The sequence below is a fragment of the Crocuta crocuta genome, unplaced genomic scaffold (genome assembly GCF_008692635.1).
Source record: "Crocuta crocuta isolate KB4526 unplaced genomic scaffold, BGI_CrCroc_1.0 scaffold99, whole genome shotgun sequence".
NCBI classification, from domain to species: domain Eukaryota; kingdom Metazoa; phylum Chordata; class Mammalia; order Carnivora; family Hyaenidae; genus Crocuta; species Crocuta crocuta.
The window spans coordinates 567,766-591,338 of NW_027551560.1; the positions used below are offsets into that span (position 1 = coordinate 567,766).

Below are 23,573 nucleotides of genomic sequence, written 5' to 3' on the forward strand. Positions count from 1 at the left end.
GTAGAAAAGATGGAGAGTAGCTACCTGTATTATCTTCTATTGTTCCTATTATAAATTGCCCACAGAACTAGTGGCTTAAAACAACATATATTTATTGTCTTGCAGCCCTGTAGGTTAGAAGTCTGACAAGGGGCCTCACTGGGCTAAAATCAAAACATCAGCAGAGCTGCATTCCTTATGGAAGTTCTAGGGCAGAATCCACTTCCTGGCCTTTTCCAGCTCCTGGAGTCCTCTGGCATTCCTTGGCTCAAGGCCCTTTCCTCCATTTAAATCCAGAAATACTGTGTCTCTCTGACTCCTCCACTGTCATCACATCTCTCTCTCTGACCACAGCTGGGGGAAGTACTCTGCTTTTAAGAACCCATGTGATCACATTAGGCCCAACCAGACCCAGATAATCCAGTGGCTAAACTTCCCCATCTCAAGGTTCTTAACTTAATCACATTTCCAGTGAGGTAACATTCAGAGGTTCCAAGGATTAGGGTCTGGACATCTTTGTAGTCTCTGCCTACCATACTACCTCAAAGCACATTCTTCAAAAGGACACTTTTCCAATCATTTCCTTAGAGCATTATGTTATCATGGTTGTCTTTGCATTATGATGAAAAGATGTCTGATGAAGCTTTAAAACAGAAAACATAGAGATGGTAGTCAAAGTATTTTTCTTCTATGCTCTTCTTTTCCCAACAAACAAGGGTATGCAGGCTCACTACCCAAGGATAGCTTGTATATCTGTACAGGTAATACACTGCACAACTCCAGAGGATGCCCTGAAATTGCTCAGTGCACAAACCTCACAAGCATACATTGCAGCCCTGCCCTCCATGTCCCAGCCACCTGCCGGAGATCAAAAGTTGTCTACATCTCTAGCTATTGGTCATGATAACCTGAATTCTTTGGAAATATTTTCTTTAGTTCACACCATGAATAAAATAGTTTGCCCACATCAATGTGATAAAATCAATCACTCTGATGAATTAAAATCAATCTAAAAAAGTGGAGGAAAACATAACTTAATAGCTGTGGAGTAAGACTACCTGAGGAGCAAGAAGTTTAAAAATAAACTCTAGTCATTCAAACTTGGGCCCGTACACAGTGTCATTTCCACAAGAACCCAAGGCTGCAAGAGGGAGGGGGAATGTGAGCCCATGGCACTGGAACAAGAACGCGAGGAATGCAATAAACAGAAGGGAAGGGAGCTCTCACAGGAATATTTTTCCATTGCACCTCAGGCCCAGTGAGGAAGGTTTCATATTTGAATCATTGACAACTGCCTGCTAGGCTGTTATACTTAATCCTTTACATTTTGAGTATGTCATGGTACTCCATAAAAAAAAGCCTATTGCATAAGCCATTCTCACTCTTCTAAGCCCATTCTTCTCAACAATGCCAGAAAGATAATAATAGGTAAGTGACCAAGAAAATATATGTGACCCAACTATTGTATAAGATTTCATTTTGCTAAAGGTCAAGACAAATTATCATGAAATCCTTAGAGATACTGTTACATCGTTCCTGGGGACAAAAGGTTTCCTTTCAGAGGAGCTTCTTAGAAGCAGAAGGTGCTGTGTGTTTCAATCCTCAGTTAACTTTTAGTTAATGACTCTTGCCTTTTCTCCTACCAGCTCTGCTTATTAAAAGGAGAATGCAGTCTGGAGTGTGTGCTGTCAGAATGAAGAGCAGGGTCAGTCACTAATCCCAAATTGTATGCCCCCAGGATGCCTGCTACAGAATGAGGAAATGCTTACGTTTGATTAACCTTCCAGGTAGAGAAAGGGAGGCAGCCAGAGGTCTGCAGAGACATGACATGGTATAACAGTAGTTTTAAAAGATGGCATTCCTGGGGGAATGCAAGAAAAGTCACAGCAGAGGGTGCTGACTTAGTGTAACAAATGAAGATTATGTCTATAATAGGCAAGTGAGCCTTTAAGGGAACAGCATCACCAAACTGGGCATTCATTTTCTTCAAAATATTTGTTATGATACTATAATGCCTTATGTCTATATGGTGTTTTATGGCATGCATAATGCTTCAAGGGCACCACCCCATTTGATCTCTACCACTGTCCTTTGTGTCAAAGGGTTAGAATTGAAGAGCACTTTCCCAGTTAAAAAAAAAAAATCCCCATTAGCTGTCAATGCACTTTCTTCTTGCCCTGGCATTTTCTTTAACACTATCTTTAAGTACAAACAATGAAGAGCGAAGAAACACCACTGGGTGGGAAGGGAGATGTTGGGCAGTTAGGGGATAAGATAAAACCATGCAGGAAAGACATCTCTTGAAAACATGGGTCAACGAAAGCAGAAGGTCACTTCTATTTCTGCGGTTCTATGTACAATAAGAAAAAAAAAATCTGTCAGTGTTAGGAAAATGGTTTAATCCTCTTGTTAAATGTAACATTATTTAACTGTTAAGTTGAAAGCTGAAATTTGACATTTTGGTGATGATGAGACCCAAGCCAATAGGTACTATGTCCAGTATGCTGAGAAGAGAGGACAAAGGACTAATCACAGGCATCTCTTTCATCTCTCAAGAAGAGTGTGCTTTTATATTTATTGCCCCTGAGCCATTGACTCCATTTCTATACAAAATCCTATTTGTCCTTCAAGACCCAGTTCATATAGCATATTCACCATAAGGTCTTGAGAGCAGTCTGTTCAGTCTGTTTTGGTGTGTCAGTTATAGGATTACCATGTTATAAGCCATTGAGAGCACGTGTTATATATGCTGTCTCTCCTCCTAGACAATGAGTTCCAACTGGGCAGGGATAGCAAGACACCTAAAACTTTGTTGATACTCATTATTACATTTGCAGATTATATTAATGAATAACATAAAGAAACCAAGAATCACTATAAAATAATCAAACCCCGTAATGCTAGGCTTGATCAAATGTATGTTGGGAAACTTATTAAATATAGAGTAATCTGGGAACTTTGCAAACACAATTGTTCCTGACTCTTTAGTCCAAGAGTTATCATCATTAACTTGATTTGATCAATTTACCATAGACCTGATGTAGATGATTCAGTAATGCATTCCTTTGTAATTGTTTTCTCCAGCAAGCTGTGCCTGATTTATAAAATACAACTTCTTCATTCTAAGCCAAATCTGATGAGAGCAATGGTGACTTAAAAGCCTCGTATTCCACAGGCTAATACCAACAAGAGGTATATCCCAGTAATTCCTTTTCTACTTTAGAGTCAAAGGCACTTTGGGTCTTTCACAACTGGGCTCATTAAGCCAATGAGGCTCTGAATTCTCACCTACTTACCAGCAGTGTCTTACCTCCATGAAAACAGATGAAAATCTACTCTTTTCTACCTTGTTTACTCAGCTCAGGCTCACACTGCTTAAAGCCACTCTTAGAGAAAGAATTAAGAATACACCTTGTTGGTGCTGGATTTAATTTTTCCAACCTAATGAAAACTATGTCTGTGATTACAAACCAAAGCTTCATGCAAAAATGCAGCAAGAATCAGTCTTCTTTTAGGAGTTGCAAATTCCTTTGTGGGAGAACCTTAGTTTAATAAATATGCCCAAGTAGACTTCATTCTAGACAGAAAGCAACTGTGATAAGAAATAGTAGTGGGCACTTTTGCTGGAGTTGAGGTTGTAATTTCAAATAGAAATATGGCATTGAATGCTTTGGAAAGGTGAACTTGCTGGAATCTTAACTTTTCAGTCATCGAAGGGCATTTCTGGACATTTGTCTTTATCTCTAATATTCCACTCTGCTATTTGTTACCCTGATAACAGTGTGTTTTATGGCTGCTCTCCATTAGTCAGTGCTATAGTTTTATGAGCCATGCAGAGAAAGTGAAGGAGGCGCTCAGCCTTCTTGGGAGTGTTATTTTGCTGTTGTTGGTTTTCAAAGGAATTCTGACTACCACCTTTGTTCAGTTAAAGTGGGAAGGGGAGTGTTTTATTATTGGCCAACCCCAAGATGTAGCAGTTGGCTGGACCCAAACCATGTCTTAGATTCTAAAGAGATGATTTAAAAAAAGGCAGTCTTAGCTATCTAAATAACTATGAAAACTTCATGACTTATTTCTCAAAAGAAAGAAAAGAAAGGGAAAGAAATAAGCACGTGGTAGAGTATTGTTCCTTTCCTTTTTTTTAAAAAAAAAGCCTTGAAATATGTTTTAAAATATTTTATGAGGTCACACTAAAAAAAGAGTAATTGGAAGAAAAATTCTGCTTGTCTAAGCGAAGAGCACATTTGTAGCGGTAGGGTAAATGTTTTATCGATTGAGAAGCTGGGAAACTCAAGTCATTACTCACCATGGGCTAAAGAATAATTGCTAATGCTCTGGTGGAAAGATTAAAAACAGTTTCTGGAAGTATTTCTTACAATGATCAATGGTGTATCATCCCAGGCCATTGGATCTTCAATAACATTTTTCCCTTTTGGGATACAATCAATTTTTATAATATGATTCATTTGCCAGTGGGCATGCTTTCTTCATACGATGAAAAGGCACTTATGCATCTTATATTGTTGAAAAGTAATCTTATACAGCCAAAGATCAGGCTGCGGTATAGAAGACTCACTTGAATCTATCTCTATTTTAAATGGGTTTGGGAAATCATCTGGGGTGGGGAAGTGGGGGGTGGGGAGACAGTTGCTGGCTTCTTTGTTATTGCTTTGTTAACCCTTTAAGAATGCATTTAGCACATGCTGACAGCAGTCATAATCATCATAGCACAAGAGTAGTGATGGAGGAGGGTGCTGTTTTAGATCTGAACATATGCTGCGGTGAGCTTGACTCATTTGCAACACTAATTACCATGGCAGTGCTCTCAGGTCAAGGGTTGCCTTACAGCTGTCTACTGGCTGCACACATCTGACAAGGTCTTCAGCATCCTGCGGCAAAGCTCAACTTTGGTCCACTGATGCTGAATCCATCAATTCATCTCTGCTTTAATAAGTAACAGCTTTAGTTATGAGAGGATGTGCTCTTTCCAAAATCTCTCCCCAGAGAGAAGGCACTGAAAGCTTGTGCACAGTGACCTCTCAGGCTCCATTTTGCCATTGGACTTGTGATAAAGGAAATGCATGGCCCCATCACCAGGGTCTGCCAAATGAAGAGGCCAAATAGAAAAAAAAAAAAAGAATGAAAAAATAGAATTAAGCTCGGGCAGTGGTGAAAAGTTCCACTGAAGGGTAACATGCACCCCCAACCTGGAATTTTTTTGAATATGGGAACAATGGATTTTATGAAATTCATTTTTAATTTTATGAATTAAAGGTTAATCCTCTTTCTGCTTATGGCAGAGTCTCCTCATTAAACACCCTGCCTCTGCACCCAAGAAACTGTATATCCAATATTAAAACTGACTTAATTTAATGTAATTAAAAGAAACTAAAGAAAATTTTGAAAATAGGGTTTAGATTACCTATACTTTAAGTATCTCCTTGTTTGATGGTGAGATTATTTATACCCAACCTGTTCCTGACCTAAAAACAAAATTGTGTTCATGTGAATATTTAGCATTGTATAGACAGTATTTTTCATTTTTATGCAATTCTAGTGTATATATTTGGGAACGAAGTCATTAGTTTTCCTATCTCTTTTTTCTTATTTTCAAAGAGAAAGTTTTTCCTATTAAATTTTTTTAAAAAATATTTATTCATTTGGGAAAGAGAGAGAGAGAAACTGAGTGTGAGCAGGGGAGGAGCAGAGAGAGAAAGAGACACAGAATCTGAAGCAGGCTCCAGGCTTTGAGCTGTCAGCATAGAGCCCAACTTGGTGCTTGAACTCAGGAACCACAAGATCATGACCTAAGCCAAAGATGGAAGTTCAACCAACTGAGCCACCCAGGTGCCCCTAAAAACTTCCTATTAAGACAAAAATTAAGAGAAAAATAATGTATCTAAAATGATTTAGAGGGGCACCCGGGCAACTAAGTCCATAAGCATCTGGCTTCAGCTCAGGTCATGATCTCATGGTCTGTGAATTTGAGTCCTGCATCGGGCTCTGGGCTGACAGCTCCAGAGCCTGGAGCCTGCTTCGGATTCTGTGTCTCCCTCACTCTCTCTGCCCTTCCCCCACTTGCTCTCTCTGTCTAAAAAATAAATAAACATTTAAAAACTAATAAATAAATAGATAGATATACAGATTTTACTAAATAAAAAAAGCCCTTGTATACCTTAATAATGTCAATTCAAGATTAGTCTTCCAAAAGGAAATCAATCTTCCCATCATCATGAAAGTTAAATTGAGCGCTTACTTCTTGCCAGGCACTAAGTAAAAGCTAAATATATATATATTTATAACAAGCAATCTATGAGGTAGGGTAGTATTATTACCTACATTTTGTATAAAAGAGGAAATTGGGACCTAAAGAGGTTGAGTAACACTAATCGCGGCTATAAAACTTGGTCATGGTAAAACAGCTAAGAATACAACCAGGTCTACTTTGAAGGCAGGGCTTTTACTATGTTTCATCATCATAAATCTTACTGGCACCCAATTTCTTAAGAGTATGGGTAAAATCATGTGAATTAAATAATACATCTAAATCGAGAACTCAAGACTTTCCATAACCTAGTCCCAGGGTACCACCCTTCCAGTGTTATCTTTAGTAACTGATACTCTGAATCTTATATTCCTGCCAAAATGCACTTTTTGCTATCGTGTCTACTAATGCCTATTATCTTTCCTTCTTCCCAGCTTTACTTACACTATTGCAAATATCACATCCCCAGCTGACCTTGCCAGAAGTTTTTTGTCACCATTCCTAACTTCTACTTCACTTGTTTTGTACTACCCTCAGAGTACTTTGTGTTTTCTTATATTATAGTCATGGGGGCACCTGGGTGGCTCAGTCATTAAGCATCCTTAGATTATAGTCCCTTTAATGCGTCATATATTTTATTGCATATTTTCATCCTTCTTGGTGCAGCACCATGCAAGTTTCACAATGAGTTCTAAATTAAAGTTTGCTGAATGAATGAATGAAAAGTATACATAGCAATATCAGTTCATGGGATAACGGATTCCTGATGGGAAAAATCCATATTAAACCATTTCTAGATGCGCAAATCATTTCTACAACAAAATTTTAGATTTTTAACCTCGCTCAGTTTTAATCTAACCTTGGTCTTTGGGTAGTGTGTCAGTTTGCTGAGGCTGCCGTAACAAAATATGCAGCCTACGTGGCTTACGTAATAAGAGGAATTTATTTTCTCATATTTTGCAGGCCAGAAGTCCAAGATCTTCTGAGGCCTCTCCATTTGGCTTGCAGATGGCTGTTTCCTTGCTGTATCCTCACAGGCTGTTTCCTCTATGCATGCACATTCCTGGTGTCATCTTGTGTATCCAAATTCCCTCTTATTGTAAGGTCACCGGTCAGATTGGATCAGGGTGCAATAACAGCCTCATTTTAACTTAATTACCTCTTCAGAGGCCCTATCCCCAAACACAGTTACATTCTGAGGTATGGGGGAGTCAGGGCTTCAACATATGAATTTTGGGGAGAAATAATTCAGCCCATAGCATATAGATTGTGGAAAAAGATAGAAGGCACTACATTAGGATGACAGCATTAATGAGTCAAAAATGGTTACTTCTCAAAGTGGCTGACATACTAAACACACAAATGCTTTAAAATTTCTGTTCTTATAATGCAGCCTTTGCCTTATAGAATGGGCCATTTTGTTTGACGGTGAATCTGTCAGCAAATTTAAAATGCCTGAATTATACAATTTATAGTGAACAAAGTGAAAACCCAAGGCAATTTCAATTATAGGGCAATTCATCAACTATAAGGAAGAGTCTCAGAACACAGATTGAATTATGGTGAGCAGGGTAGTGTATGCAAAATTCTTCCTCCAATATAAACTTAGGAGGGTCTCTGCAGAATGGTATAACAAAGCATGGCTATTTCCATAATTGCATTTGCTCCGGCTCTTGGGTCAGCACACTTTCGATGCTCCAACGAAGTAGAAAAGAGCTCATAGATTTTCAAGGCTGCAACTCAAGCCAGAGGTATGCTGTTAACAGTTCAAGACAGGAGAAAATTGTAATGTATGGCCTCCAAATTTATACTCTTCCTGACCCAGGTAATGAAACATGAACTACACATCCAGCTTTTGATAAAGTAGTGCTCATTTGGGCGGTGAGGGACTGCAGGTAGATATTTATTTCTTTGGCTGCCATCCTAACTTGTCCTTGACTGGCAAGGCTTTCACATTAACCCTTTTCTCAGAGGATTCTGAGGAAGTTGGCTCCTGGTGATGAAATGGCTACTACATTTACCACCCATCCTTCAGCTTTACATTTGCTTATAATTATCTCGTTGCTGTGTTCCTGTATATTATTGCTGCCGTTACAATGATACCATCTTGTTGAATGATTAGAAATAGCCCAATGAAGAAGGGGAGACAATTTCTGCAATATATTCAGTCAGCCTCCAGTAAGCAAAAAGTAGGCTGTCAGAATTTCCCATCTCATAGATGCGCCTGACCCTCTGGGTGACCCTAGGTTGACCCACCATTCCACTTTCACATTACATGATAACATGGAAAATTCACTGACCCAGTGTTTGAGAATTAAGAGAATGATGACTGCAAAATGATATAAAATGGAAAGCTTTAGAAACACTAAATAACCATGACCATGCTTAATGGAGTATGGCAATAAAATATTACTTACTGGACCAGAAGAAAGAAGTCATGGTGGATGGAGGAGATGAGAAGAGCAGACAAAGGAGAGGAAAGAGCAAAGGAGAGTTTGAGGATGGATATTGGCAGTGCTGTTCCAGCCCCTCTTGATACAGACAGACTGTAACAACCACAAAAATATTCCCATAGCACAACCTTTAAAGTAAAACATAAGGCTTAGCTTCAGGGAAGAATGAGTGTGTGTGTGTTAAAAGTCGGATGGAGGAGGGTGTGACTTTTGGACTCAATATCTAAAGGAGTTAAACTTAAAGGAGGGGCTTCATACTGGGCACCTTTGGGGAATAATGAATGAGGCCTGACACTCACCTCTTCATGGAAGAGAGCATGAATCCAGAAACAAAAAGAATGAAAACCAATGACAGTCCAGTGAATGAATCAGTTTAGTCTTCTGGGAGAAAAAGGTTATAACTTGTTTTTTTGGTTTTGGTTTTTATTTAACTTTTATTTTTTAAATGTTTATTTTTGGGAGAGAGAGAGAAGTAAGAGAGAGTGTGCGCACAAGTAGGGGAGGGGCAGAAAAAGAGGGAGACAGAATCTGAAGTAAGCTCCAGGCTCTGAGCTGTGGGGCTCAAACTCATGAGCCATAAGATCATGACCTGAGTTAAAGTCAGTTGCTTACCTGACATAGCCACATAGATGCCTCAAAAGGTTATAAACTTTGTAAAGTCCAGGGGTGCCTGGGTGGCTCTGTTGATTGTGCGTCTGGCTCTCAATTTCTGCTGACAGCACAGATCCTGCTTGGGATTCTCTCTCTCCCTCTCCCTGCCCCTCCTCTGCTCTTTCCCTCTCTCTCTCTCTCTTTCTCTCTCTCTCATTATAGAAGGTGAGGACCTATTCCTGGCTCACTGTCTCCTGCCACTAAAGCTAAAGGGAGGGCTTGGGGGACTCCAGCAAATGAGAAAAGCATTGTGCCTGGTAGTATGGGCTTTGTCACCATCAATGACCCCTGGCTCTACTGTAAGAGTAAGATCATGCTAGAATTCACTAAAACAGGGCTAATCAAGAGATGTGATATCACATAAAGTTTATTGGACATGGAAGCACAAAATCAGGGCTTAATTTGATGACTAACCAATGTATAGGTTTAAGTCTGTTATATAACTTCTCTGAAACTCAAGTTATTCATAGCAGTGGGAATGATAAGAATTGCCTCATAGAAGTTTTGTGATTACATAGATGAAAGTATAATACAAATATTTGTTGAGCACCTGTTATGTGCCTGGAACTGAATATGAACTGCAAATTAAACCTTAAAAAAGGAAGGCAAAGTCTTGGCCCTAATGAGGTTCAGAAGTTTATCCTGGAGTAAGGGCATAGGTCATTTAGTGCTCAACAATACTTAATTGCTTAGTCTCCCTCACAGTTAGGTTGGGGCTTTGGGACTGGGTTCTGACAATGGAATGTAGGAGGATGCAATGCGAGGCACTTCTAAGCTCGGCTCTCAGAAAATGTCCTGCAGAGGGGCCCCTGGGTGGCTCAGTCAGTTGAGCAGCCTACTTCAGCTCAGGTCATGATCTCATGGTTTCTGAGTTCAAGTCCCACTCAGGCTCTCTGCTGTCAGCATGGAGCCCACTTCAGATCCTCTGTCCTTCCCTCTCTGTCTCTGCCCCTACCCAGCACACGATCTCTGTCTCAAAAAGGAATAAACATTTAAAAAAAAAAAAAAAAGAAAATATCTTGCATAACCACTATGATTGTGGAAGCCATGTTTTCCAGACTGTATAGCTATGGATACATGTACAACCTGATCTGCACCTGACTGTGGTGGGAGCCACAACTAAACTTGATCATGAGGAGCCAGTGGGTTTTTAGACTTTGTCAGCCACCACAGCCTGCCTTAGCCTATCTCTCTAGGAAACCGGAGGCTTGCCTGCATGGCCTGCTCTGTGAGTGAGCTTGGAAGTAGATTCTCCTCCTGTTGAGTCTTAGGACTCAGCCCTGGCTGACACCTTGATTGTAGTCCTATTGGGAGACCCTGAGCCAGTGGTACTTAGCTAAGCTGCGTGCAGATTCCTGACTCACAAGAACTGAGATAATAAATATTTTACTCTTTCAAGCTTCTAAGTTTGGGGGTCATTTGTGACACAGCAATAGAAAACCAATACGGTGCTCTATTTGGCAGCACATACACTAAAATTGGAATGATAGAGAAGACGATCATGTCCCCTGTATAAGGATAAGATTGTGAAGCATTCCATATTAAAAAAAAAAAAAAGAAAGAAAAGAAAACCGATACAAATACACCTGTCCATCAGTAGGTTAGTGGATAACCAAACTGGTATATCCATTCAGTGGAATGCAACTCAGCAGCAAAAAAAAAATGAACTGTTGAACTACAACATGGATGAGTCACTAAATAATAATTAGATAATTAGAAGTAAGACAAAAGAGTACATACTGTAAGATTCAATTGATGTAAAATCTAGAAAATGCAAACTAGTCTAGAGTGGAAGAAGGCAGATCAGTGACTACCTGGGTTTGGCGTGAGTGGGACAAGAAGGAGTGGAAGCACACAAAAGATTACAAAGAAGTATGAGGAAACTTTGCAGAGTGATAGCTATGTTCACTATCTTGATTGTGGTGATGGCTTCACAGGTGTAAACATGCAAAAACTTAAAATATTTGTACTTTATTGTATGCTAATTATAATTCAGTAAAGCTGTGTCCAGCTATATAACTCTAAAATCATTGATTTTGTTTGAAGAAGTGATTTTTATTTCAGCCCCTTTATCCAATGGTGTACTCTTCCCCTAATCTTGCATTTGCACAAACCAGCACCCTCATAATCTTGTGTATGTGTTCACCCACCTATGCCTCCGTGTTAAAGAGGCACCCTCAAATATAAAACCTAATTTCTTTCAAAATAGTGACCAGTTAAAAGTGATTGTCAATCCCTTGGCCCAGGTTTGTGGGTATTTCATTTACTCTTATGGCATTGATCTTCCCTTTCACAATCCTACCCCCAAAGCAAAACTAGAGGCTCCTAAGCTGATGCATTCCCAACAGCCAAGGACGCTTGTCAGAGTGAATAGATGAGAGTTTGTTCAACCAAGTTTATTAATAATGTAAAGAATAATCAAGCAAGACTGCATTCTGTACATTGTAGGGACTGCAGGGGGAAAACTCTCAGAAACCTTAGCCCACAGAGCTCTAAATCAGGCACATGTCCAATTCTCACCTTTTTAGACCTCTTTAATATGGCTTGCTGGTTGATTTGCTTCCTGATATGAACAGCTGCATTTATTTCTAATATTTCCCTGCTCATTTCTTTAACTATCCACACCTTTGCCAGCTATCTGAAGAGTCACCATGACAGAAAGCCAACAAGATGCAAGAATGAAGTATAAAAATAGCTAAAATTTTGGTATGACTTTAACACCTTCCAAATTACATACTCAAGCACTTGAAACCTTTAGTGGCTGACTAAGCTTCTAGAAGCCATAACTTAGAAGATGCCCAATGCATTTTATACTGAATGAATTAGTGGATCATTTGATTTCAGGGGAGCTGAACACCATTCAATGGTTTTAATTATGTCTTGATTAAAGAAATTACATTTATTATTTGTAGAATTTGCCAAGGAAATGGTGCCAAATAACATTATACACACACACACACACACACACACACAAACACATATTTTAGACATGGCGGTTTTCAAATCATTATTTACTTGTATATTTTTTTATGATGCAAATCCTATTACAAAGTTGTCAACAAACTCTGTTATATCTCACTCCTTAAGAAAGACTTGCTGGAAGTCCCTTGAATATTTTGAGATGTCCAGGATTTCTGGGAACAGTATTACTTTCTGATACTCTCAAATTTTTTTCTCACCAAATTGGAGAGAACTGAAGATAGAGTATATCCAACTCATAAATGGCTGCCCCCTAACATCTCATTCTCTCCTGATATCTACCTTATTGTTTACTTTTCTTTCCTTCTTCTAGCTATCTAACACCACAGCAAATGTCTTTAGCCTTTCAGGGCCCTCCTGGTTTTAAAAAGACTCAAAGAGATCTGTGGTAGGCCACAGATGAAATGCACAACCCCATGATTTTTTCTAGTATCAATCTCATTTGAAAAAGAGAATGAGTTTAAAGTCAGAGCCACATGGGAATTAAGGAATGAGGACTTAGAGAATCAGAGGGCAGAAGTCTACTAGGTAAGAGGTGGGGCTCTGAAGTTTGAATCAACACTGATGAGAAGAGAAGAGAATCACTTCCTAGGAAAGAAAATGAAGGGCTGCTGCTCCATGCTTGGTAAATTATGAAAAGAAATGAATGAAGTCTGAATTCTAGCTCTATTACTGAAAGCTATGTGACTTCACTGTCTAAATTTCCTCATCTACCAAAAAAAAAAATTACCTTATAATATCTACTGATACCTAAAATATGACATGTTATAAATAAGGTATAGTGTATAAATATTTTAGAATAGTTCCCTACCCATAATAACTAGAAAATGATGCAGTTTTTCCGTAGTACTTTCCAAAGTTTGATAAGAGAAAAACTTATTTTATGGGACATTATTTGGCATTATGTGAAAAATAGTTCTGTAGTCAAATTAATTATAATATATGAAGATAAAAATATTAATTTGGGGACTCTGAAAGCAATTAAGAGCCTAATATCTATTAGAGAGATATTATATTTAGCATTTCCCAAATTTATTGACCCAAAGGACAATTTTGGCTACATTTTATGGAACATTCATTGGCAGTGGTTAGTTTCCTAATGGAACACAAAGAATTTATTTAGGGTACTTACAAATGAGGAAGTTTAGCTTTGATGAGTATGTTCATTTCTAGAAAGAAGTTAGTTTTAATTTTAGCTTACATGTATTTTCTATTTTAATGTCTAATATTACTTTACTACATAGTTTTATTATGTAATAAATGTGAAATAAATATTAGAGGCACAATAATCTTCCAATGCTCAGGACTTCTGAAAAGTCTTAATTTAGCCCAGCTCTTTGAGAAAAGCTGGTCTAGTTTAGCTTGCATATACTTCCATAAGGTTAGTAAATAAGAGGACCTAGTAAATAAATAGTAAGTATCATTCATAGGAATTAGAGAACTCTGAGCAGTAATGGACTTTCATAATAATGAAAGGTCAATTCACCAAGAAAGCATAGCAACACAAAATGTGTATATACCCAAAAAAGCTGGAAGAGAGGGTATACAAAAAATTTCTTAGTATTTCCATGTACTGACAATATACAATTGGAAGCTGACATTTTTGGGGGAAACAAAAATTTTAAAAATAGAGATTTATAATGTCTTTAAAAAAAGAAATACACAGCTATAAAACAAACGAAACATATTCAGTTCTTAGATGTGGCATCAAAAGCCATAAAGTGCTGATGAAAGAATGCAGAACTCTAAATAAATGGTGACATACTATGTTCATGGATTGGAAAGCTCAACATAGTAAAGATTTCCATTTTTACCTAAATTAATCTATATAGTTAAGGAACATAAACCAAATCAAAATCCCAGAAGGATTTTTAAACATATAGACAAACTGATTCTAAAATTTATATACAATGGTAAAGGAAATAAAATAGCTAATCCAATTTTGAAAAAGAAAAATTGGAGAAATCATATTATCCCATTTTATAAATCTCTATGAAACTACAGTAATCTGCGGTGCCTGGCGGCTCAGTCATTTGAGCTTCTGACTCTTGATTTCAGCTCAGGTCATGATCTCATGGTACGTGAGATCAAGCCCTGCATCAGGCTCTGTGCTGACTGCAGAACCTGCTTGAGATTCTCTTCTCTCCCTCTACTCTTCCCCTGCTCATGCTGCCTCTCTGCCTCTGTCTCTCTCAAAGCAAATAAATAAACATTAAAAACAAAAACTACAATAATCAGTGTAATATTAACCAAGAGATAAATACATAGGTCATTGGAACAGAATAGAGAGTCCAAAAACATACTCACACATTATAGCCATTTGATTTTAAATAGACATGCAAAAACAATTCAATGGAGAAATAATAATCTTTTCAACAAATGGTATTAGAACAACTGGACATCCACATGCTAAACAAAAAAATGAACAAACCTTGATCTAAACCTTATAATTTATACAAAATGTTAAACTCCTAAGGATTATGTTATGTTTACAATTAAATTAAAACACTTAAAGCAAAGGAGGAAATTTTCATGATGTAGAAGTAGGCAAAGAGTTCTTAGATGTGGCAACAAAAGCATGGTCTATAAAAGAACAAATTGATAAGTTGGATGTATAAAAATTAAAAATTTATGCTCTATCAAAAATATTGTTTCAGGAATGGAAAGACAAGATACAATATTGTATATTTATATATTGTATATTTATCTTTGTAAGATAAAATATTGCAGCTTACATACCTGAGAAAGGATTTGTATCTAGAATATACAAAGAACTCTCAAATATTAACAGTAAGAAACAAAGAAACCCAATAAAAAGTATTCAAGACTTGAACAGACAGAAAAGAGGGTATATGGATGAAAAATAAGTACATGAAAATATATTCATCATCATTAGCCATTAGAAAAATTGAAATTATGTATTCCTACATATCTATTGGAATGATAAAGTAATACTAATAATATCAAATACTGTCAAGGATGAGGAGCTTCTGCAACTTTCATACATTGCTCTTGGTGATAAAAAATGGTACAATCATGCAAAAACAGTTTGACATTTTCTTATAAAATGAAATACATGTTTATTATGTGACCCAGAGATTTTACTCTTGGGTATTCACTCATATTTTCCTAAAGAAGTGAACATAAAGGACTGAGCTGTTGAATATGGCAGGGCCCAAAACACGAAGGGTTAATAGCTGTGATATTCATAAACTGATGAATAAACAGAAGTTCGGATAGGCTAACAACTTGCCCAAGGCCACATAGAGAGAAAATGGCAAAAGTATATTCAAATATGATTTATTTTTTTAATCAATCAAATTGTTGATTAATCTTTATGACAGAAACCAACATGTTTGACGACTCTTTGTTCAGTATATAATTAATTTTTTTCCCACTGAACTATGCTTTTTGTTGTGACAGAAGCCAGTCTATCCAGAAAATTAAAAATTAAACTGTCATTTTCCACTTCTATGTTCTTTTCCAGGTGTTGGCAGGAATGTGAATTTAAAGGGAATATATCGTAAGATACATAATCTAGTAATTGTGACCATTATGATCTTTCTTTGGGACTGGTATTGATTCCGCAGTGNCAAGAATCCAAACTAGGCTGATAGCTCAGAGCCTGCCATGGGGCTCAAACTCAGGAACCATGAGATCATGACCTGAGTTGAAGTTGGACGCTCAACCGACAGAGCCACCCAGGCGCCCCCTGCAGGAGTTTGAAGTATAGATCATGAGAACTAATTATGTACTTGGATCAGATACAGTGCCACCTACCTCAAAAGTCACAAAGGCAACAGGAATTTGAAGGATTTATCTCAATAATAAAACTGAAAACACTTGAGTTTCAGTTCATTAAACATCATTTCATATTGGTATAACAAGTTTTTAAAAGATTTCAGAAGTATTTATATTTCTAGAATCTTCTTTAAATTCTTGTTTGAGTCATTTATTTTAAGTCTGTGACTTTTCCACTGTAATATTTTAGTGAGATGGGAAGTTCTTTTGTTAGAGAACTTCTATTGAGGTGTCAGAGCAGGAGGGGCCACATTATGGTTTTCATGGGGCCTGGACATTTTGCCTTCATGGGCCCCTTCTTTCATAACAATATTAACTTTAAATCTTATTTCTGATATAAATTTTTCAAAAAGATTTTTTAATATTTTATTTAAGTAATCTCTATATCTAACGTGGGGTCTGAACCCACAAGCCTGAGATCTAGAGTCCCAAGCTCTACTGACTTGGGCAGCCTGGGTGCCTTAGTTTTGGATATAACCTTAAATATTTTAACTGTTTCCTTACTTTAGGAAAAATTTAATAGATTTTTCAAGGGCCCTAAAAATTTAATTTTCTTTAAATTTTCATTTGAAGAAAATGAAACTTTTTCTTCAATTCCAAAAGTGTGTTTTCTGTGCTGATTTTAAAAGAAATTAAAATGTCTTCATGGTCACCTAATGTGTTGAGGGTCATCAGCAATATGCCTACTGTGCCTACTGGATAATTTGCTCTTGCAAGCAACCTAAACATTCAGACAATCCTATACATTTCTTAGAGGGAGGGCATGACAGTGGTATAACAAAAATGATAATATTTCTGACTCCAGTCGGTTTAAATTAGATCTTCAGGAAAAGGGTTAATACATAGTTATCACATTGCTGTAAGCAAATACATTTGAATTTATGGATCTTTACACTTTCTTTTCAGTAAAACAACTCAAACTCATTCCCTTCATCCACACGCAAACACTATAAATTGCCAAGTAAGAATGAAGAGAGAATAATGAAAGGAGTAGACCCTAGGTTTCTGGGAAGCTGTCAATCAATTATACAGCTTCCTTTCTCTGCTGTTGCAACTACTAGACCAACTGAGCTCCCTGAGCTGTAGTAATCAGCAGTAGCTGGGTGGGCAGATCATTACTTGCATCTCCTACAGGGCAGAGCGAAACTGGTATTTTCCTCTTGCAGATATCACTCTTCTTTATCAAGACTATATCACCCCCCTAACTGGGAAATGTTACCATGAATCAACCTTTGGTCACACCTATCAAGTATCATATGAATGTATTTAATCTGCAGTTCTCCTTAGAAATTTTCTCTATTTCCCACTTGTGTGTCTTTATTCATGTTTACTTTCTGCCTCAACTACTCTTTCCCCTCTTCCATTTATCGGCCTCCCATCCACCCTTCAAGACCCAGGCTCCAAAGCCACCTATTCTTTGGCTGCCTTCCAGATCCTTGCTCTCAGAATTAATATCTCTTTTCTTTCTATATAAATTCTAGTTATCTCTGCCTCCACTATAAAACATGTATTTTAGTTAATTGTGTTGTGCCCTTTCCCAAGTATACGAAGATCGTAACTTTCCTATTTTTCTATCTTCCATTCTGCCTGGAAAGTATTCAAAAGCAATTGTTGAATTTGGAGATTGAGTTGAGGTTCTTTAGGTTTGTCATTTCTGTAATTCTTTCTGTTTGACTCTTCCAGATATCTTGATTTGAAAGATGCAAAATACGCAACCCTTGGGCATGTGAAGGGCTAATGTATGTTGCTTCAGACAACACTCAATGAAATGTTGTAATTCAAAGAATCTGTTAAGGATTCAGGATGAAATCACTCAGTTAAGTCCCTATGCAGGGACTATCAAGTAGTTTATCAGAAACCATCAGTCTAATGATATCTTAAAGCAAGATCCCAAGTTACCTTTGATCACAAAATCCTTAGTAGCTGCCAGTGTGCTCAGGAAGAAATGCCTGCATTTCCTCAAGTCCAAGCTCTCAGTGGGAATGTCTGCACTGACCCTACTTCCTACCTTCATCATTCCAATTTCCTTCAGTGTTATTACTAAATAACTTATTAAACTATAATCGCTACCATTTCCCAAATGTTGACTGTGTTTCAGGCACTATTTGGTTAACCATACATTGTATCATTTTTCCTTAAAATATCTCATATCGCTATTACCATATAATAAAACAAAATAATTCTAAATGGACCAGAACTGTTCAAGACGACTGAATATGTTCTGCACAATCCTATTGGTGGTGGGAAGACCACATCTCTTTCCTCTAGGAAGTCTGTAGCATAAAGGGGAAGCAGTTAGAGATGCAGTGAAGTGAGGAGTTATCTCTTCTTGAAGTGCCTAAAGCATCCTAACTTAGTGTTATGTCACATGTCTCACGAGTACTTTGTACAAGGTAGATGCCCAGGACACGCCGGGGCCCCTGCTACTGTTTATCTTTTATATGAACTCTTTAAAATCTTGAAAATAAAAGACCAAGGAGTAGCAGTTCTTTTAGCTGTGCAAAAAGAGGCTTGAGGTTTAGAGACAAGAAAGACTAGAAATGAAAGATACATTCAAAGGTTCATACCTACAACTCACCAGCCTTATACTTCATCATACTCACAGGAGGCCCTAGATGCCTGAGTGTTTCTGCTGTATGTACTTCTTACCCTTCCTTTCTAGTAAGATATAGGGGGAAAGAAGGGAGGCGATGCTAACTTTACAAGTATATATTTGAAATTGCTTGTATATAGCAGGAGAAGGCAATAAAACAGATTTTTAAGATACTACTAGATGTTTAGGACTTATTCTGAATATCTATATCTGGGAGTGAATTAAGAGAATAATTGTGAGGACCCAGCCATATAATATCAAGAGAATATAAACAAGATAGTAAATGTCCTTTCTGTTCACCTAACACATGGGGGAAGGTTTCTGTGGCTCCCTTGTCCTTCAAAGGCTGTGCAGGACTTCTCCAGCACAGGCATGGGTCTGTACCAAAGCCAGGGGAATTTCTCTTAGAAATGAGGCTTTATATAATGGAAAAGGCCCAGAGTTGGATTATCAAATACTTGAATTGAGACCTCTACTTAGGGTAGATTTGCAGATTTGGTGGAGTCACATGAGATCCCAAATTTCCGTTTACTCCTCTGCAGAGCTAAGACCTCTAACACTTATAATACTGATACCAACCTATCCATAGTGTTGTGAAGATTCAATGGATTAATACACGAGGTGTATTTTGCAGCCTGTAAAAGGGCTATTCAACATTTACTTCTTATTTTTAATTATTTTTGAAACTGAAAATCTAAAAAAAACCTAAGACAGTGGTAATAAAAGAGCTCACTAAAGGGGACAAGCTTAGCATTCACTTGGGAATTAGACATAAAACAATCCTTTTAAAATGTGCTTTTATTCTATGTGGACATTGATTTATCATAAATTATTCATTATGTCTCTGAGGCTTGTTTAATCAGACAGAGACAATCGTAAAATGTGTAGGTCTAAGTGACTTTAGATATGTGCCCACAGATTCACAGATTATCTTTGTTGCCTGAAACAAATATCCTGGCATGGCGCTGGGAGTAGTGAACCAGCAGGATTTCTCTTTTCTTTTCGCTTCCTTTCCTATCCTTTTTCCCCTGGGAAGTCTATGAATACCATTTTCTCATAGTATTCTGTTACCTTTTCTGGGCTTCTATAGGACTACATGGTTCCTACAGAATTAAACTTCAAAGGCAGCAATAAAGAAAAGTTTCAAGCAGTTTTGCAAACATAAGGGGGAAAATCATAGAAGAAGACAGATCCTGTCAGATTTGGAATCAGAATTAATTTTTCATAAACAAAGCATGATCCACGTAAAGTACCCAACGTAGATGGCAAGACAGATTTCCTCAAGGCTACTAAAGAAACCCCCTGCCAGAAGTCTTCAGTAAGAGCATTTATAACCCTGAAAAAAGGACTCTAGAATAACTAAAAGCATTTAAAGCAGTAGGGAGAAGACAGCCTAATTTTTCTAAAGTTCTGATTGCCAGGGGAAAAGTTCAAAAAATAAATATTCATTATGACACCTAATTAAAACCACCACCACCGGCCCGCCACCCCCTGTCCGGCTAAGGGAGCCCCATGTTGTGTAAAACATTAACAAATTACAGGAGAAGGTGCTTTCTGGTAAACGCCAAAGCCATGCAAGATAGTAAAGCATCATTACTCTTGGTTCTTTTGGAGGATTTAATAGGGATATAATGGAAGAAAAATTGTTGTAACAAAAAAAATTGATTTCCATTGGAAATAAGAATTTTGCCAGGTGACAGTACCATGACTAGCTTCCTCTCTTCCATTCTGTCTCTGCCTACTGGAAGCACTTGGAAAGTTTGGCCAAGCATCATCATTTTGAGTTTGTTTCACACTGACAGGAATAAAAATGATGCTTGCATATATGACATTCTAAAAATTGCTTTCAAAGCATCATTACTGCAATGAGCATTTCAGAGTGTTTTTTTTTCTGTCTTCTTTCACAAACAGCTCATATAAGAATATTTTCCCTCCTCGCATCCTTTTAAGTAAAACATCAATTTAAGCCTAGCAAGACTCTAACTGGGGAGCATTTTGATTCCTTGGGTAGATATGGTGACAATGTAACTAAGCTTGATGTGTGGGGAAGAGCTTCTACTTTTTTTTCATTCTGAAATTATAAAAACAAGTCTAGCTTTGTATTTTTGCCAAATTGGAGCTGATGGAAACACTTCAGGGAGTGATTTAGGTTGCAAAGTATGATAGGGAAACAAGTTCCTTAACTGGTTATAACTGAGTGAGATACCTAAGGAAAAAAGATGCAAGGTAAACAGCAGCAGTGCGGGGCCTACTGGTGTTAAGTTTAGTCCAGCAAGACTAAAGACACCAAATGGAAATACACATACTCATATTTAAAACCAATAAATGCAAACCAACACTCCACAGCCCCAGGACTCAGATTCATTCATTAATCCCAAAAGTTCTAGGTTCTACTGATTGCCGTGGAGCAAGAATAGTACTGACTCCATTTTCTCCCCGTCTGATTGGTTTCGGAGCTGCTGTCAATTGCCCCCTCCCCCAAGAAGTTCCCTATGTCTCCATATATGTGTCTGCCATCTTGAGAAGTTGGGACTTAATATGTTTACATGTACCTGGCAAGACAGAAATATAGACATAACTCCGAGTGGCAAGTTACAAGTGGAAATCCCTAAACTCCTTGCCTAATTTAATTTTGAGTGGGATGTCCAATCTGGGGCAGAGCACAAGGGCAACAATTCTCTCCATGAATATTCCAAGTATATGGTCTAGAACCCAAAGTCCTAGTTGGTTCTTTGTATATTTTAGATACAAGTCTTTTATTGGATGTGTGTATTTGCAAACATTTTATCCAATGTAGCTGTTTAATTTTTATTCTCTTAACAACGCCTTTTACAGAGCACTATAAGCTCAACTTATCAGGTTTTCTTTCACGGATAGTTCTTTGGCTATTGTATCTAAAGTCACCTAGATTTTCTGCTGTGTAATCTTCTAGAAATTTTGGAGTTTTGTGTTTCACATTTAAGTCTGTGATGCATTTTGAGAAATTTCTGTGAAAGATGTAAAGTGTATGTATAGATTCATTGCTTTTTATTTTGTTATTGTTTTTTGGTTTGGTTGTTTGTTGTGTTTTTACCTGTGGATGTCCAGGTGGTCCAGCACCATTTGTTGAAAATACTATCGTTTCTTCATTGGATTGCATTCGTTCGTTCATCAAAGATTAGTTGACTATATTTGTATGGCCTGTTTCTCAGCTGTTTCACTGTTCTACGTACCTATTCTTTTGCCAATACCACACTCTTTTTGATTACTGTAGATTTATATTAAGTTTTGAAGTCAGTGTCAGTCCTCCAACTTTGTTCCTCTTCAATATTATGTTGACTCTTCTGGGTCTTTTTCCTTTCTTTATAAATTTGTCAATAAGTTCTTTTTGTTACTATAAATCTGGGATACAGCCTATAGAGTCTAAAGATTACTAAGTCAACATGACACATTTCACATTTCAACTTTCACATTTAATAGGGTAAACATCATGGTGATCATTTATAAATAAAAGTGATTTGTTTGTCACAAATTCAAATGACCTTTCTCAGACCCCCTATCTTATGAGCCATGTTGCTACAGGAAAAATAAGGTCTTCTTCCTTGCTACTTGAAAGTGTCATTTGTCAGACCAGGGCAAAGAAGATCAGAAGTAATTTCCAATTGTCACACTATAGAATGTATAAAATTGTGAGTCCTGTTATGTTTCCCCCATTTTTCTTGAATGAGATGGAGAATGGTGCATTCTAAAGACTAACAACTACTAGTAAAGATAGGACTTTATTTCTCCCCCAAATTAGGCACAAGGAAATTTGAGATACATCTTTCTCTAAAATTCAAAATCTTTTGGGTCTTCATCATATAATACCTTGGGCTTTTCAGGTAAAACCTCAAGTTTCTCCATACATTCACAGCAGTTTGGGGCAATTTTGGGAAACAACCATATTATATGGACTTTCTGTATTAAGACCAGAAATGAGTTCAAATTCTTGGAAGAGTTAGTACATATAGTGGATTATATCATTCATAGTTAACTCCCCAAAATCTTCCATCAGTTCTTAGAGGCTTCCCAGAGCTTACTTACATTTACAGAACTTCTCCCATGCCTTCTTTCAGAGGCTTTCTCCTGAAATACTATCTCATTCTACAAACATCTTTGTGAGTGACTTTTCATTAACAGGCATGTTCCACATTTATTTAGCTGCCTCTCTTTGCTTCATACCTATATCAACTCTGTTAAACTTTGTAGGACAAGGATGAGTATGTCAACTTGACCCTATATAATGAGATATTAAAAGCACATTTTCAACAAGGAATAGCATAACAGTCATTTACAGGAATGAATACAATCAGCATGTCTTCAGTAGGAATCCATTGTCTTACCTTAGGCATTTTATATTGCCCCATGGTAGTGTTGGTATTAGGCTTAAAAAAAAGTATCCCTAGATTTTTACACACACACACACACACACACACACGCACACTGCAAAATCAGATGTTCTTCCCATGATATCAGGCAAGAACATCCTTCATTGTCCATTCTTCTCCTCATTTTCTAAATAATATGAGTCCCACCCAATGGAAGTCTTGTTTTGGAGTGACTCATCACTTTCAGTAACATTACCAGCACATCCACTTTGTTCCAGTCACAAGATGCAGTAGCCAGAATAATTGAATGCCTTCCTGCTAATTGCCAAGGCTAATAGAGGAACTGCTATAGCTCTTCAAATGCTTTTCATTTACATGTTGATTTCTCACTTTCCCACTTGGGAAAGGTGTGTTTGGCTCCAACTGCTTTTGATCTAATGGTTCTGTAGTCTGACCTAGTTTCATTTTTCTTACTGCTGACATTTATTTTATTTTCTTTATTTAAG

General features: G+C 37.4%; 1 pseudogene; it reads left to right on the forward strand.

The window, feature by feature from the left end:
* Positions 1–10,796: 10,796 nt before the first annotated feature.
* On the forward strand, positions 10,797–10,894 carry LOC144219568 (U6 spliceosomal RNA; annotated as a pseudogene).
* Positions 10,895–23,573: the final 12,679 nt, after the last annotated feature.